Genomic DNA, 14,278 nt, shown 5'->3' on the forward strand with positions numbered 1-14,278 from the left:
GTGCTCATCGGACTCCTGCACAAATCCCGAAAACAGAGTAAAGAGAAAAGGTAAAGCCTGGCAGCGCCACCTCCCCCTTCCCGCTGCTTTCGGGCTAAATTCCCGTTTTCTTTGGGGTGGACTTTTCCAAGAGGGCGTTTGGCTTCGAGCTGGATGGGGAAAAGCCTCTACTCCGGTCGCTGTCTGGGGAGCGAGTTCGGAGCTTAGCCGCCGACACTGGCTCTTATGGGAAAGCCCAGGCAGGGCATTGGCTGGGTCGGAGGGCGGCTGGGAGAACCCTTCGGACTTCATCCCCAACAGAGGGTCACCAAGTCCTTCACTCCCACTCCCCGAATTTGCCTATCGCGGCGCCCTTCCCAAAGCCTGCAGCGCGAGTAGTATTGATCCGACCCGGGCGACCGTCCCTGGCTCAGGCCCTTATGGCCCAGTACGCTGGGGATGCCATTTGCTTCTCTGCAACTTGGCTGAGCCCGCGAGGTGCCGGCCAGGTCGGGATCTGCTAGCTTTGCGCAAGGTGCTGGCAGGCGAGGAGCAAGTTTGGAGGTTGCTTACCACCTCCACCCCTGCCTCCGTGTCCCTCTGTCTTTGGGTTTTTCTGTCTTTGACTCTTCACCTTTCTTGGGTTTACTCTCTTAATTGTTTGATCCTGGGTGTTGAAAATCGTTCTCTCAGGCGATTTCAGAGATAGGCTGGAGGACCTATGGGGTGAGAGATGTGGGGTTTGGGATGGGCAAAGGAGCTTTTGGGGTTGCTTCCGGGGCTGCAGCCCCTAGCTACAGATGTGATGTCCACGAGACCCCAGGGAGCTGCCCACACAGGCTGGCATAGCCTCCCTCCTCTGCTAGGGTATATGAGCCCAAAGCTTCCCAGCAACCAGGGGTCATTAGAGTTGACTGTCCACAGAGATGCTGTGGGGATTTGGGGTAACTGCTGGTGGCCCTGCTGCATCTTAATTTCCAGAGGAGTTCGGAGTTAGTGCTGCGTTCTGCATTGGACAAGGGCTAAGACAAGGGCAGTGGAGCCATAGATGCCTGGGTGGTGACTGGTGGCCCCTGGGCTTGCCCAGAAGCTGGATGTGCCTGGGGGAGGTGACGGGCAATGAACTAACTGGAGCACTTGGAGAAGCTGGCATGGGTTGCCGCTTATGGTTTGGTTGTCTCTCATCCCTCCTGTCCCACTTCCTATAACCTAGTCTAATTTGATGTTTCCCACAGTGCAGGATGAATCTTCAGTGAAGTAACTGAAGGTGGTTAAGCATGAAGTAACATTGAGTCACCTAGTGAGAAAGTTCTTCCCTTTTCCGTTCTCTGCTAATCCTTGTAATTTCTTCAAGGGGAAAGTTTTAGATTGGTGCGAGTCTGGCTTTAACACCTTTTTAACACTTGCTAATCTCCCTTTTATAGCAAAGAGAGCAGACCTCTGGCTCAGGGTCTTTAAATTGGGGAACAGTGCCTGCCTATAACTTAAGTTGTTTTTTTTTTTTTTTTAAGTTGTTTTTGTACTATTTAATTTTAGGATTCTCTCCTGGTTTTGGCCAGTGGTACTAATTTTCCCTCTTGCAGTGGTGATATAAAGTATCACTTTAAATTAGAAGTATCAAGTCGCAAGAATAAGCCTATTTAGTAGAAACAGTAGTAATAGTACAAATGGTATAGAATATGGCAGAAATTCTGCAGGTGATCTAGGAATGACTGATGCTCAGGGCACACTTGCCTAGCAGGAAAAGCTGCTAGCAGGACTCCGGAGCTCAGGGCTCCAGGTCTGGGCCCCATTCTCCCGTAGACTTTGATTCTCATCTATGCCGTGCCCTTTGGCATTTTATCTGTACAGGGCGGATGAACAATCCAGCCCTCTGAAGTCAGAAGGATATGGGATGGCTGTTCTGAGACAACCTGGACCTGTTTTGAGGGACGAGAAGGGAGATGTGCTCCCTAGAAAGGCAGATGTATCAGAACACTCCTGACTCTGAGCGTAGAATGCGGGAGCGTGGCAAAAGCCCTGCACAGAGGGCTAGAAGCTCTAGTCCTGGCTCCTCCCGTTGACTGTGATGTGATAGATTTCACCTCTTTGAAACTCAGTTCCTGCATCTACACAAAGGGCGTGCAAGGCTCAGGGGAGATAACGTGGGTAAACATGCATCTGAAAGGTAGGAAGTGCTGCATGGGGTTGGAGAGGTTTGATTGGAACTGCTCCCATTCTCCTCTCTCTGGGCCCATGTCCCAGAAACGAAGGTAAGATGTTTGGTGATGACAGCCCCACCAGTAGTCCAGACCAGCCATACATGGGCCGAGGAGGCAGCCAGGCAGGTGTGGGCCTGGGCAGAGATAGTCTGGGGGTGGGGGGCTGCAGTGAGGCACCGGGGAAGGACGTGGACAGGGGGCAGGAAGGGACTGGCCGGGGTGAGGACGTCCCAGGCTCAGGGTACTCGTCTTTCCTCCTGGATGCACTGTGCTCTTCCCTGCAACGCAGGCACACAGCGGTGACCCTCCTCACCTCCGCCTTTGTCCTATTCTTCTGTTGCTCCTGCCATCCTGATGGCTTTGGCCATGGATTTAACCTACCAAGGAGAGAGAGGGCTTGCTTTCATGTTTGTGCTAAATGACCTTTGCTTCCCTTGCTGTTTGTTTTCTGGAGTTCCTTTGTCTTTAAGCGTCTGAAATCCGTGCCCTGTACACGATTGACCCTTGCTCTGCAGGCACCGGCCATGGTGGGGGGCCTGGAGCAGGCTGCAGCTACCAGCCTCTCTTAAGCACTTCCTAAACTCCATGATGAGTGTTACATTTGCCGAGTTCCTCCTTCCTTCCCCCTCTCATCACAGGGTCAGGTCAGATTCAGGTGCCCTCCTCATCCTTCCCAGAAGGCTTGATTCACCCATTAATCTTCCCAGCACCTCTACTGACAGGCTTGTGCAGATAACGCTTGTGGCTGTTGACCATAAGGGATGTAAAGTACTGTGTGTCTTGCAGTAATGGCCCAGTGTTCCTTGTCACCTTCCTGTCCTCCGCAGGCCGCTTGGAGATAGTGTATATGGGGGACAGGTAGGTGTGCCAGGGAGAATGGTAACGACACAGGTAGCCCATAGGGGCTCAGAAGCAGGAGACTCCCAGGCACTCTTGGTAGGTCCTGAGAACTGTACCCAAAGCTCCAGCCTCAGTTTGCCTCCTGGAGAAATGTGGGTAGGGCTCATCAGCCTTGACCTGATGACTCTCTGGGAGCTGTGGGACAACCTGGAGGCTCTGCTTCTTTCCCACCATCTTCCAGGGATTCCCTCACCTGCGATCCTACAGAAACAATGTTGTGTTTGAGAGCGGACTGAATTTGAGCATGGTTCCAAGGAGGCACCTGAATGAAGCCTTGCTTGGAGATGACAGTTTGGAAAGCCCTGTAACTGAGAGCTCCTTTAAGGCGCTCTGGGGGTTCCCCTGGTGGCGCAGTGGTTAAGAATCCTCCTGCCAATGCAGGGGACACGGTTTGATCCCTGGTCCGGGAAGAACCCACATGCCGCAGAGCAACTGAGCCCGTGCACCACAACTACTGGGCCTGCGCTCTAGAGCCCACAAGCCACAACTACTGAGCCCACGTGCCACAACTCCTGAAGCCTGTGTGCCTAGAGCCCGTGCTCCGCAACAAGAGAAGCCACAGCAATGAGAAGCCCGCGCACCGCAACGAAGACCCAACGCAGCCATAAATAAATAAATGTTAAAAAAAAAAAAATCGCTCTGATTTTCAGAGCATATAGATGTGGCAGAGCAGGGTAAGTCCAGAACATCCCTTCAGTAATAATAGAAGTAGATGGTGAGGGGAGTGGTGCCCTCTGAGGTGGAAACGGGGATCTTTAGCTGGAAAGGCTGAGGTAGAGGAACACAGTCAAATTTTGTACCTTCTGAAATGTATGGGTAAAGTCCGTTGGCTGCGGGTATGACATTCTGAACTGGAGAGAGGTCAATTAGCATAAATGAAAGAGAAATCCACATTTTACAGGGGGTGGTTATTTTGGGACAACTCCCACCGTGGGATTTATGAGGAGGAAAATATAAATTCACTCATTGTTCAGCAAATCACGAATGGCAGGCTGTGGGGAGGCAGAACAGTGACTCTAATGAGCCTGGACTCTCCATTGTCGGTAGGATGTCTAGTGGGTTATTCCTGTGTACGGTATTAGAAAAAGCTCATCCCAGCTTAAAAAAAACCCCTTTATTGTGGAAATTCTCAAGCGTGCTGCAAAGTGGAGAGAATAGTGTAATATAATACCCGGTTTCAACCCTTATCAACTCATGGCCAATCTTGTTTCATTTATTTACCAATCCACTCCCCCACAAGATTATTTTGAAGAAATCCCAGACATTATATCGTTTCATTCTTAAATATTTCATGCATCTTAAAGATAAGAATTCTTCTAAGAAATTAGCAATGATCAGACCCCCTTAGTTAACAATAATTTCTTAATATCACATTCAATTGGTGTTCAGATTTCCCTAATTGCCTCCTAAAAGTTTTTCAAAAGTTTTTTTGGGCCAGGATTCACAAAATCCAGTGTGATTGGTGATGTGTCTCATTATAAGTTTTCTCCTCCAACTCTTTTTTCCCCCTTACGATTTCTTTATTGAAGAAACTGTGTTGCTTGTCTTGGGGAGAGTCCCAGAGTCAGAATTTTGTGGATGGAGTCTCTGAGTGTCATTTAACATGTTCTGCTGTCCCCTGTATAACTGTAGGTTGGTATTTAGTTTTAGAAGCTCCATCAGATTTGGGTTGGATTTTTTTTTTTCTTTGGTAAGACCATGCCAGTGGAAGTTGTCCAGTTGTCTGCTTTTGTGATGTTAGCAGCCATTGATTGCTTTGTCCTTAGGGTTTGAAGGCTGGTGTCATGGGTGATACTTAGGTTTTCACATGGGAGAGCCAGTGACAGCCCTGCAAGCTGCTTGGATGAGGGTGTCCGAGCCTCAGGAGTGTCCAGGAGTCCTGGTCTTGGAGTCCCAGAGTCCCAGGGCTGGAAGGGGCACAAGGCAGGAGCTAGTCTGCTCCCAGGCCCCAGAACAGATGGCTGCTTGTTCTCTTCTTAGGAGGTGGCTGGGTCCTGCCCTCTGTGGAAGGGCCTGGTACTCGCCCTCTCTTGTCTCATGTTTGACCCGGTTGGCTGTCGTTGCTTTAAAGAACAAACATCTCCCTTTAACCAGCTTCCCATTTCTAACTTCACTGCGAGTCTGAGGAGCTAAGGAACAGAATTTGAGGCATAAATGAGTTTATTAGATTCCTTTTGAGCCATTATTTTAATCTCCTATTTGGTCGCCTCGCTTCTTGTCCCCCCTTACCCATTCTCCTGATGACGGCCACAGCGGAGTTTTAAAAATTCAAATAAAATTAAGTCTGTCTACTCCGTAGGCTTCCCATTACACTTTTAAAAATTTATTTATTTAATTTATTTATTTTTGGCTGCGTTGGGTCTTCGTTGCTGCGCACAGGCTTTCTCTAGTTGCGGCGAGCGGGGGCTACTCTTCATTGCAGTGTGCGGGCTTCTCATTGCGGGGGCTTCTCTTGTTGCGGAGCACGGGCTCTAGGCACGCGGGCTTCAGTAGTTGTGGCACGCGGGCTCAGTAGTTGTGGCTCGCGGGCTCTAGAGCACAGGCTCAGTAGTTGTGGTGCACGTCCTTAGTTGCTCCGCGACATGTGGGATCTTCCTGGACCAGGGCTTGAACCTGTGTTCCCTGCATTGGCAGGTGGATTCTTAACCACTGTGCCACCAGGGAAGCCCTCCATTACACTTTACTTTAAAATTTTTTTTTTTTTTGTGGTACATGGGCCTCCCACCGTGGTGGCCTCTCCCGTTGCGGAGCACAGGCTCTGGACGCGCAGGCTCAGCGGCCATGGCTCATGGGCCTAGCCGCTTCGCGGCATGTGGGATCCTCCCGGACCGGGGCACGAACCCGCGTCCCCTGCATTGGCAGGCAGACTCTCAACCACTGCACCACCAGGGAAGCCCCCAATTTTTTTTTTAAATGGCTTTATTTTATTTTATTTGGCCGCATGGCATGTGGGATCTTTGTTCCCTGACCAGGGATTGAACAGCGCCCTCTGCATTGGAAGCGTGGAGTCTTAACCACTGGACCACCAGGGAAGTCCCTCCAAGACACTTTAAATTAAATCTAAACTCTGGAGCTGGGTCTACTTCCCCTGCCTGGTTCTGTGAACCTGTCTCTTAACACTTCTCCCCTCACTCGCTGTGATCACTGTACTTCTGTTGCAAAGGCCTTCTCTCTGTTTCTAGAACATGCCAAGCTTGCTTCTACCCCAGGCCCTTTATACATGCTCTTTACAGTGACTTTATTGACTGTGCTTCCTCATCATCGGGCTCTCAACTCAAATGTCATCTCCTCCAAAAGGACTTCTCTGACCATCCAACCTAAACAACTCACTCCAGCCATTTTTACTTTACTCTGACTCATTTCCTCCATGGCACTTATCATTAACTGATATCATCTAGCATAGGTAATAAATAATTTATTGGCCATTCCCTCCCCTAGAAGGTGAGATATCTGAGAGCAGGGACTTTGCGTTTTTCACATCATTGCCTACAATAGGAGCGCTCAGTAAATATTTGCTGAATGAATGAATGAATGAATGAACTCACTGACTCCCCCGGCTAAATGTGCCCATTGCTTCTTACCTCGAGGTCCTCTTAATACTGCAGTGCCCTCTGACACAGGTTTCAAGATGCCCCTTTTCTTGTCTGAGATTTTCCCCCTTTCCTCTCTTCCCTTCCCTTCCGGAAGAGATTTTGGAGAGAAATGAACCTGATTGCTTGCACATGTGTCTTTCCATTATTAGTCCTCTAACTCCTTCCTGCCTCTGTGTGGTTTGGGGACCCATAGATGTGAGAGTCCAGGCTGAGTCCAGCCCACACTGAAGCTGGGTCTGGGCACCAGGACTGTCCTGACTCTGGGTTCCTAGATTTGGGGTCCTGGGGCTGCTGTCTGATAGGCAGAGTCAGGTTCCCTTCATTTATGCCCAGGAGGGGCCAGTGGGCGTCTGAATTAGCGAACAGTCGCCATTAGCAAATATACATTTTTTTCTAAATGCAGCTTTATCTCTTGGAAGCCCGCGTGGTGCACAGATGGCTGGTTACCAGGATGTTGCCAAATAGAGGGCTTGCCAGGCCTGCTCGGTTAAACCAACGAAAATCACTTCTGTGCAAATGGGGCTGCTGAAGGGCGCAGGAAGTTTCTCAGTCATTTTAAGCAGATGAGGCCCTCCCCCTGCCCCTACCCCAAGACCGGCTCAACAAACGGAGTTTATTTGCCTCCCAGATGCACAAAAAGTAAAGGAGGTAGGCAAGATGATTTCAGGTGGACAAGTGCTTTTTATTTTAACAGCTATTTAAAAAAGATGAATTCTGGCAAGTGACGTTTTTCCTTGTATGACAGTTACATAACATTTTTTAAAAGTAAATTTGTTTAAGTAAAAAATGGTGAGTCGGGCTTCCCTGGTGGTGCAGTGGTTGAGAGTCCGCCTGCTGATGCAGGGGACACAGGTAATTTAAAGAAAAGTGTTAAGAAAAGTAATAGGTGGTACATGGATTTGGGGAAAATTGGGAAGATGGTGAGGAAATGCCTACAGTTTAGGGAGCACTGTTGGCAGGAAGGGGTCACTTTTCTCGTATGTTACAATGGACCCTACGGCACCAAAGTCCCGGGTTGTTGAGGGCTGAATGATTGTAACAAGCCAAATACATGTGGGATCTAGTTCCCTGACCAAGGATCTGAACAACGGCCCCCTGCATTGGGAGCGCAGAGTTCCAGCCACTGCGCCACCAGGGAAGTCCTAGCCCACACCTTTTTTTTTTTTTTATTCCTTTAATGTCTTATCTATTTTATTTATTTATTTTTGGCTGCATAGGGTCTTCGTTGCTGCACGAGGCCTTTCTCTAGTTGCAGCGAGCAGGGGCTACTCTTCGTTGTGGTGCGTGGGCTTCTCATTGCGGTGGCTTCTCTTGTTGAGGAGCATGGACTCTAGGCGCGCGGGCTTCAGTAGTTGTGGCACGCGGGCTCAGTAGTTGTGGCTCACGAGCTCTAGAGCGCAGGCTCAGTAGTTGTGGCACACGGACTTAGTTGCTCCGCGGCATGTGGGATCTTCCCGGTCCAGGGGTTGAACCCATGTCCCGGGAATTGGCAGGCGGATTCTTAACCACTGCACCACCAGGGAAGCCCTAGCCAACACCTTTTGAGGCTTGCTGTTTTTGAGGCTCTGGGCTAAGGACTCACGTGCACATCTATCTTAACTCTACCAGTTATTATCTTTGTTTTCCAGCTGAGGGACAGAGGCTCAGAGGTCGAGGAGCCTGCTGGGGGTAGAATCAGAGGTGGAGGAGCAGGGATTTTTTTTTTTTTTTGCGGTACACGGGCCTCTCACTGTTGTGGGCTCTCCCGTTGTGCAGCACAGGCTCCGGACGCGCAGGCTCAGTGGCCATGGCTTACGGGCCTAGCTGCTCCGCGGCATGTAGGATCTTCCCGGACCGGGGCACGAACCCATGTCCCCTGCATTGGCAGGTGGACTCTCAACCACTGCGCCACCAGGGGAGCCCAGGAGCAGGGATTTTAACTCGGTTCTGTTGCGGCCCAGAGACTGTGCTCTTAACTATTATATTATCTGGAACCCAGGATAAGCACTTATGCAGTGCCTGACTTCTGAGAAGTGCTTCCTCCATGATGTTGCTGTTATTATGAATGTAATGAAGGGTAACATCCACATAGTAAGTGCACAAGTCTTAAAGGTACAGCTCAACGAATTGCCACATATGTATCTGCCTGTGTAGACACCACCCGGATCAGATGTAGCACTTTCCAGAACCCCAGCAGGCTCCCTCAGGCCTCTCCACAGTCCAGTTATAATCACTGTGGAGTCAGGCCCAGTGCCTCGCATATGGGTGGTACCTGGGGTAGCCTTGACACCTGTGATAAAGGGAACTCATGTCATGAGGTGGTATTTCTGAGTGGGGAGTCCCAGTTCAACCGTGGTGGATGGGGTCAGACTCCACACTGGTTTCTAGGGGTGAGGGAGCCTGGTTTCACCTTCCCTTCTCCTTCCAGACGTGCTCAGTGGGGGTCTGGAGCCGATGCTGTGTTTATTTGCTGCCCTTGGAGCAAGGCTAGGTTGAAAAATTGTCACTTGCTTTTAAGCTTATCAGTTATGAACACTGTTTCATGAAGGCTGGAGCTCTGGCCAAGTCCTTCCCGGAGCCCTTCGGGGGTGGGCTGACCCTGCGGGGCCACTTCTCCAAAGGCAGGAGGGAGCCGGCTGTTGGTTAGAGCCATCCCCTCCCCTGTCCTTCACCTCGTCCCCGCTTTTCTGTTTCTTTACTATTAAGATCTTTACCAACCACCCTGAACGTGTGTGGTAGAATCAGGGCGCTGTGCTGATACCTGTTGTCTTAAATGCTTACTCGCGGGGCTAGAACAACTCGTAACAGCCCCCGAGCAAGGTGCAGCCCTCACGGGGTTTAGAGGACAGGCCCTTGTAAGGGTGGAGGCGGGACCCCCCTCATTTTTCACTGTCATGTGCTACAATAGCACAGTGTCCTGTCTGCAGAGAGTGGGGACAGCAGAACTGCTGGTACCTGGGAGTTTGTAATCTGAGGCAGAGGCGGGAAACTGGCCCCTGCGCACTCCTCATGAAGCCTCCACTGTGTACCAGGCACTGTTGCAGGCACTGGGGAGGCCGCAGGGAACAGCACAAAGCCCTGCCCGTTCTCGAGCGGGCTTGTTAGACCCACATATGTTTTCTACTTTTAAGCTGATATTTTTAAATTGGAAGGTTCCATGTTACAAATGTGTGTTTCCATCTTCTCTTGAGAAATCAGAAGCTCTGGCAACATTGGCTGGGCCCGCCTTCCGCATGGCACCTACAGTGCCAGCTGCCGGCTCCATACAGGGCTGGTGCCCTCCTGCTCACCCCAGCACGCATACCTGGCTGCACCTGTGTTACCTACCCCAGCCCTGAGGGATTGGATGTACAGTGTGGGAAGCAAGAAGCTCAGGGTTGGGGAGCTCTATGTGTAATTAACTGAACGTGGAGGCTGGGGGTTGGGTCTCAGCCCTGCATGCCCTTTGGGTCTCCTTGGTTTGGGGCAGGTCCATTGTGATTGGAAATGAGGGGTCCTGGCAGCCTGGCTGGGTGCCGTGCAGGAGCTGGGCTGCAGAATGGCCACTGTTAATTTGTCTGTAGATGTTCCTCCTCCCTTGTCCTCCCTAATTACCCACAAATAAAATAACAGAGGGGCTTCCCTGGTGGTGCAGTGGTTGAGAATCTGCCTGCCAATGCAGGGGACATGGGTTCGAGCCCTGCTCTGGGAAGATCCCACATACCATGGAGCAACTAAGCCCGTGAGCCACAACTACTGAGCCTGTGCGTCTGGAGCCTGTGCTCCGCAACAAGAGAGGCCGCGACAGTGAGAGGCCCGCGATGAAGAGCGGCCCCGCTTGCCACAACTAGAGAAAGCCCTCGCACAGAAACGAAGACCCAACACAGCCAAAAATAAATAAATAAATAAATAAATAAATTTATTAAAAAAAAAATAACAGAAATTATGCGAGGCTGGGTTTTCCAGAACGAAAACTCAGGAATCTCAAGAGAAGGGACAGGGAAGGGCACTAGTATTCAGCTCCACTCTGGGCATGGCACTGGGCTGGCACTTAAACCTCACTAATTTCTTTCTCTGCACGACTGATCATTGTCATCTCCATTTTTCATGGAGGAGAAAACTGATGTTCAAAAGGGGTGGCAGGGGACTTCCCTGGTGGTGCAGTGGTTAAGACTCTGTGCTCCCAATGCAGGGGGCTGGGGTTCGATCGCTGGTCAGGGAGCTAGATCCCACACGTATGCTGCAACTAAGAGTTCTCATTCCACAACTAAGGAGCCTGAGTGCTGCAACTAAGGAGCCCTCAAGCTGCAACTAAGGAGCCCATGAGCCGCAACTAAGGAGCCCACCTGCCGCAACTAAGACCCGGTGCAACCAAATATAAATTAATAAATAAATAAAAGCAAAAACCACAAAAAACAAAAGGGGTGGCATATTCATTGTCACTCAGCTTGTATAGCAGAGCTGTGATTCAAACCCAAGTCTGTTTCCTGCCAAATTCTAGGCTTTTCTCCTATCCCTATTACATGGTGACCCTGGCCAAGTTACTTGACCGCTTTGTCCTTGACTTTCACCTTCTATGAAGTGGACTGTAATGCATCTCAGGTGTATGAAATGCATACCAGGTATATGAAAAGACTTCAGGTTATATTGAACTGTGACACTTTAGCACATTGTTGTTATTTTGTAAGGAAGGGACTGGATAGGTCTCTCGGGCAGCTGGGCTTCTTTCGAACACCAGGCCTTAGCGGGGGGTGGGGTGCGCGTGGGGGACTGTGGAGCCTTAGTTGGGGGAGGGGTCTGTCCTGTCAGGCTTCAGATAAGCTGAAAGGTCTCTTGGCTACTCTCCTCACTAATTAGAACAGAAATTCCTGCTCCTTTATGAGAACGGGAAGGTCTGGGCTGGAGCCTGGGTTACCCGTGCCATCTGTATTTTAATAGAACATTTATTTTAATAAGACATTTAATCTGAGATGCAAAGGCAGAAACAGTATGTAAATCAAGAGGTAACTGAAACAGGCTGTTTGAAAACTCTATCTGCAAATGTGCCAGAAAGGGCTTTTGAGTGTGACCTCAGCAAAGACCAGTTACTGATAGCTGAGAAGGTCCCCCAGGGGCACAGCCGCGCGGAGCAGGTCACAGGCTGTAGTGCAAGTGATGGGAACAAGGCCACCTGGCTTCCGCGTCTCAGGTCCTCTGACCTCTCCCCGCTTCTGGAAGGTGCCGCCACCCCCTCTGCAACATCGCCTTCTCTTTCTCCTCCGTAAATGCAAATGCAGGCAGCAGTCCTGTTTCTGAATGAGTTGGGTTCCAGACATTCATTCGTGCTGTTCCAGTTCACGTCCATCACTGTACGTGGAGCACCGGATGTGTACCAGGCCCTGGAAGACAGGCTCCAGGAGGAGAATGAGACACACTCCCTGCCTCTAGACGTGGAGCACCAGATGTGTACCAGGCCCTGGAAGACAGGCTCCAGGAGGAGAATGAGACACACTCCCTGCCTCTAGCAGTCTGTGTTCCCAAAGGAGAGACCAGACGTGTAGTGTGAACCCAAGACCGGAGATGGTGGGTGCTGGAGAAGAGGTGCCTGGTGTCCTGGAGGCCACCTGAGGAAGGCGTCATGGAGTTGGTGTTTGAGGGCCATGGAGCCTGGACAAGATTTCTGAAGGGAGTGGTGAAGTGGGGAAGTACGTTCTAGTTAAATAGGATATGTGAGCAAAGGAATGGAGGTAGGATGAGCAGGGGACATGCTCAGAACCCAGTTGGACTGTGGTGTGGGTTTCATGTTGGGGAATAGTGGGAAATGAGGCTGTCAGGGTCACCTGAGTCCATTTTGTGGTTGGTGCTGAGTGTTGGGGAGAGAAGGGCAGGTTAGGCAATGGGAGGCTTCTATGCTCTGGGCCTCCCCCAAACCCACGTGGCAGTTTGGTACCCCAGTTAGCATAGAAAAGCAGAATCAGCATTACGGTTGAAATAGAGTTCTGTAATATTTGTTTTATGGCAATCTATTTAGTCAGGGGTTTGGAGCTAGAGAGTCTTTGTATTGGAGGAGAGGTGGGTGGTACCTCCAAAATGACTCTTTTGCTGGGCAATTGAGCTGAATTAGTCAGGGATCTTTTGGTTTCAAGTGACAGACCCCCATTCCAATTAACCTAAAGGAAAAAAAGAAATGTATTGGTTTAGGTCAACTGGAAAGTTCAAGGGAGCACAGATTCAGGAATGGCTGGATCCATGGCTCCAGTGGTGTCCTTGGGCACCAGTTTTCTTTCTCTGTCTCTAGGCTATGTTTTTCTTTGAGTTGGCTTCGTCCTCGGGTTATCCACACAGTTGGATGATGGCCGCTTCAAGCTTACATTCTCCCAGTTTAGCAACACCAGTAGGAAGAGCGAACCTGTTTCCCAATAATTTCAGCCGGAGTCCCAAGGAAGACCTACTGGATACAGCGGGTCGTGTGCCCACCCCTGACTTTGGCCAGAGGGATAGGATACACTGATTAGCCAGGTCTGGGTCTTGTGCTCACTCTTGGTTCCAGAGATGGAGTTGCTTGGGCTGAGACAATAGGAGGGGTGGGTCACCTAAGGAAATTTGGTGTGTTGCTATCAGAAGGTGAGGGGATGGAAGCAGGGCAGGAAAAACCCGACATCTGTCCACTCTCCTGGCCCTGGTGTTTTAGCTGGTGGTGGCCTTGGTTCAGTCTTCGCTGGAGGCTGCAGACATCTCTTGATGCCTCCTTCCATCTCTGCACGTGAGGTGTTCACTCTTCTTCCCTGATACAGCATATTGGATGCAGCCTTAGTAAACATGCTCCCTGGGCCACCTTTTCCCTGAGTCCGTCCTGAACTTTGAGGCAGTCAGACGTGTGACTGTGCTAGACCTTGTCCCGGAGGACAGCCAGGCCTCCCTCAGGGTTGGCCCTCAGCTCTGGGGTTGGATCATGCTTTGAGTCCTCTTTTGCGGATGTCCAGTAGAGCCCAGTTGCTTCTCAACCCAGAAAGTCTGGATTCCTTGCATACAGATTGCCACTCCCTCCAGCCATGTAGCCAGTAGGTGCTCTTGGTCACAAGGCCCCGGCTAAGAGTGATCCATCCATCCCCCTGTTGGAGGCCCAGGCCCAGCAGAGGTGTCAGGTGTATGAGACGTAGGGACTCCTAGGTAACAAGGATGTAACTGCAGGAGGGCAGAGAGGGGCAGCCAGAAGCCTCACGGAAAAACCCAGGGAAGCAACACCATATGTGATCCTCGATGCATAGGGTGTTCAAACTGTGACCCTCAGTTTCCCTATCTGTGAAATGGGACTAGAACTAATGAATGATTGTCACTCGTTCTTTAATGGAATTATCTGTGTAAACAAAAATCTTATTCGGCAGTTCCATTCCTAGGTATATGCCCCAAAGAATTGAAAGCAGGGACTCAAACAGATATGGCACACCCATGTTTATAGCAGCATTCGTCACCATAGCCAAAAGTGGAAGCAACCTAAGTGTCCTTCTGCTGATGAATATATAAACAAAATGTGGTATATCCGTACAATGGAATATTATTCGGCTATAAAATGGAACGGAATTCTGATACGACCTGGAGGAACCTTGAAAACATGCTGAGTTAACTAAGCCAGACACAAAAGGACAGAGATTGTATGATTCCACTTAT

At 50.3% G+C, this 14,278-nt stretch overlaps 1 protein-coding gene across 4 annotated transcripts in view; it reads left to right on the forward strand.

Moving 5' to 3' along the window:
* Nucleotides 1-14,278, forward strand: part of RAP1GAP2 (RAP1 GTPase activating protein 2) — a 185,617-nt gene that overhangs the window by 42,589 nt on the left and 128,750 nt on the right. Inside the window, exon 1 of one of the 4 annotated variants that reach the window (XM_024735518.1) lies at nucleotides 7-50. The exons of the other annotated variants lie outside the window; for them this stretch is intronic. The gene's annotated coding sequence lies outside the window, so the exon portion shown is untranslated. Of the gene's footprint in view, nucleotides 1-6; nucleotides 51-14,278 lie in introns of those variants that run through there. 4 annotated transcript variants of the gene reach the window in all.

This window comes from Neophocaena asiaeorientalis, unplaced genomic scaffold (assembly GCF_003031525.2).
Source record: "Neophocaena asiaeorientalis asiaeorientalis breed wild unplaced genomic scaffold, Neophocaena_asiaeorientalis_V1.1 scaffold129, whole genome shotgun sequence".
Taxonomy (NCBI): Eukaryota; Metazoa; Chordata; class Mammalia; order Artiodactyla; family Phocoenidae; genus Neophocaena; species Neophocaena asiaeorientalis.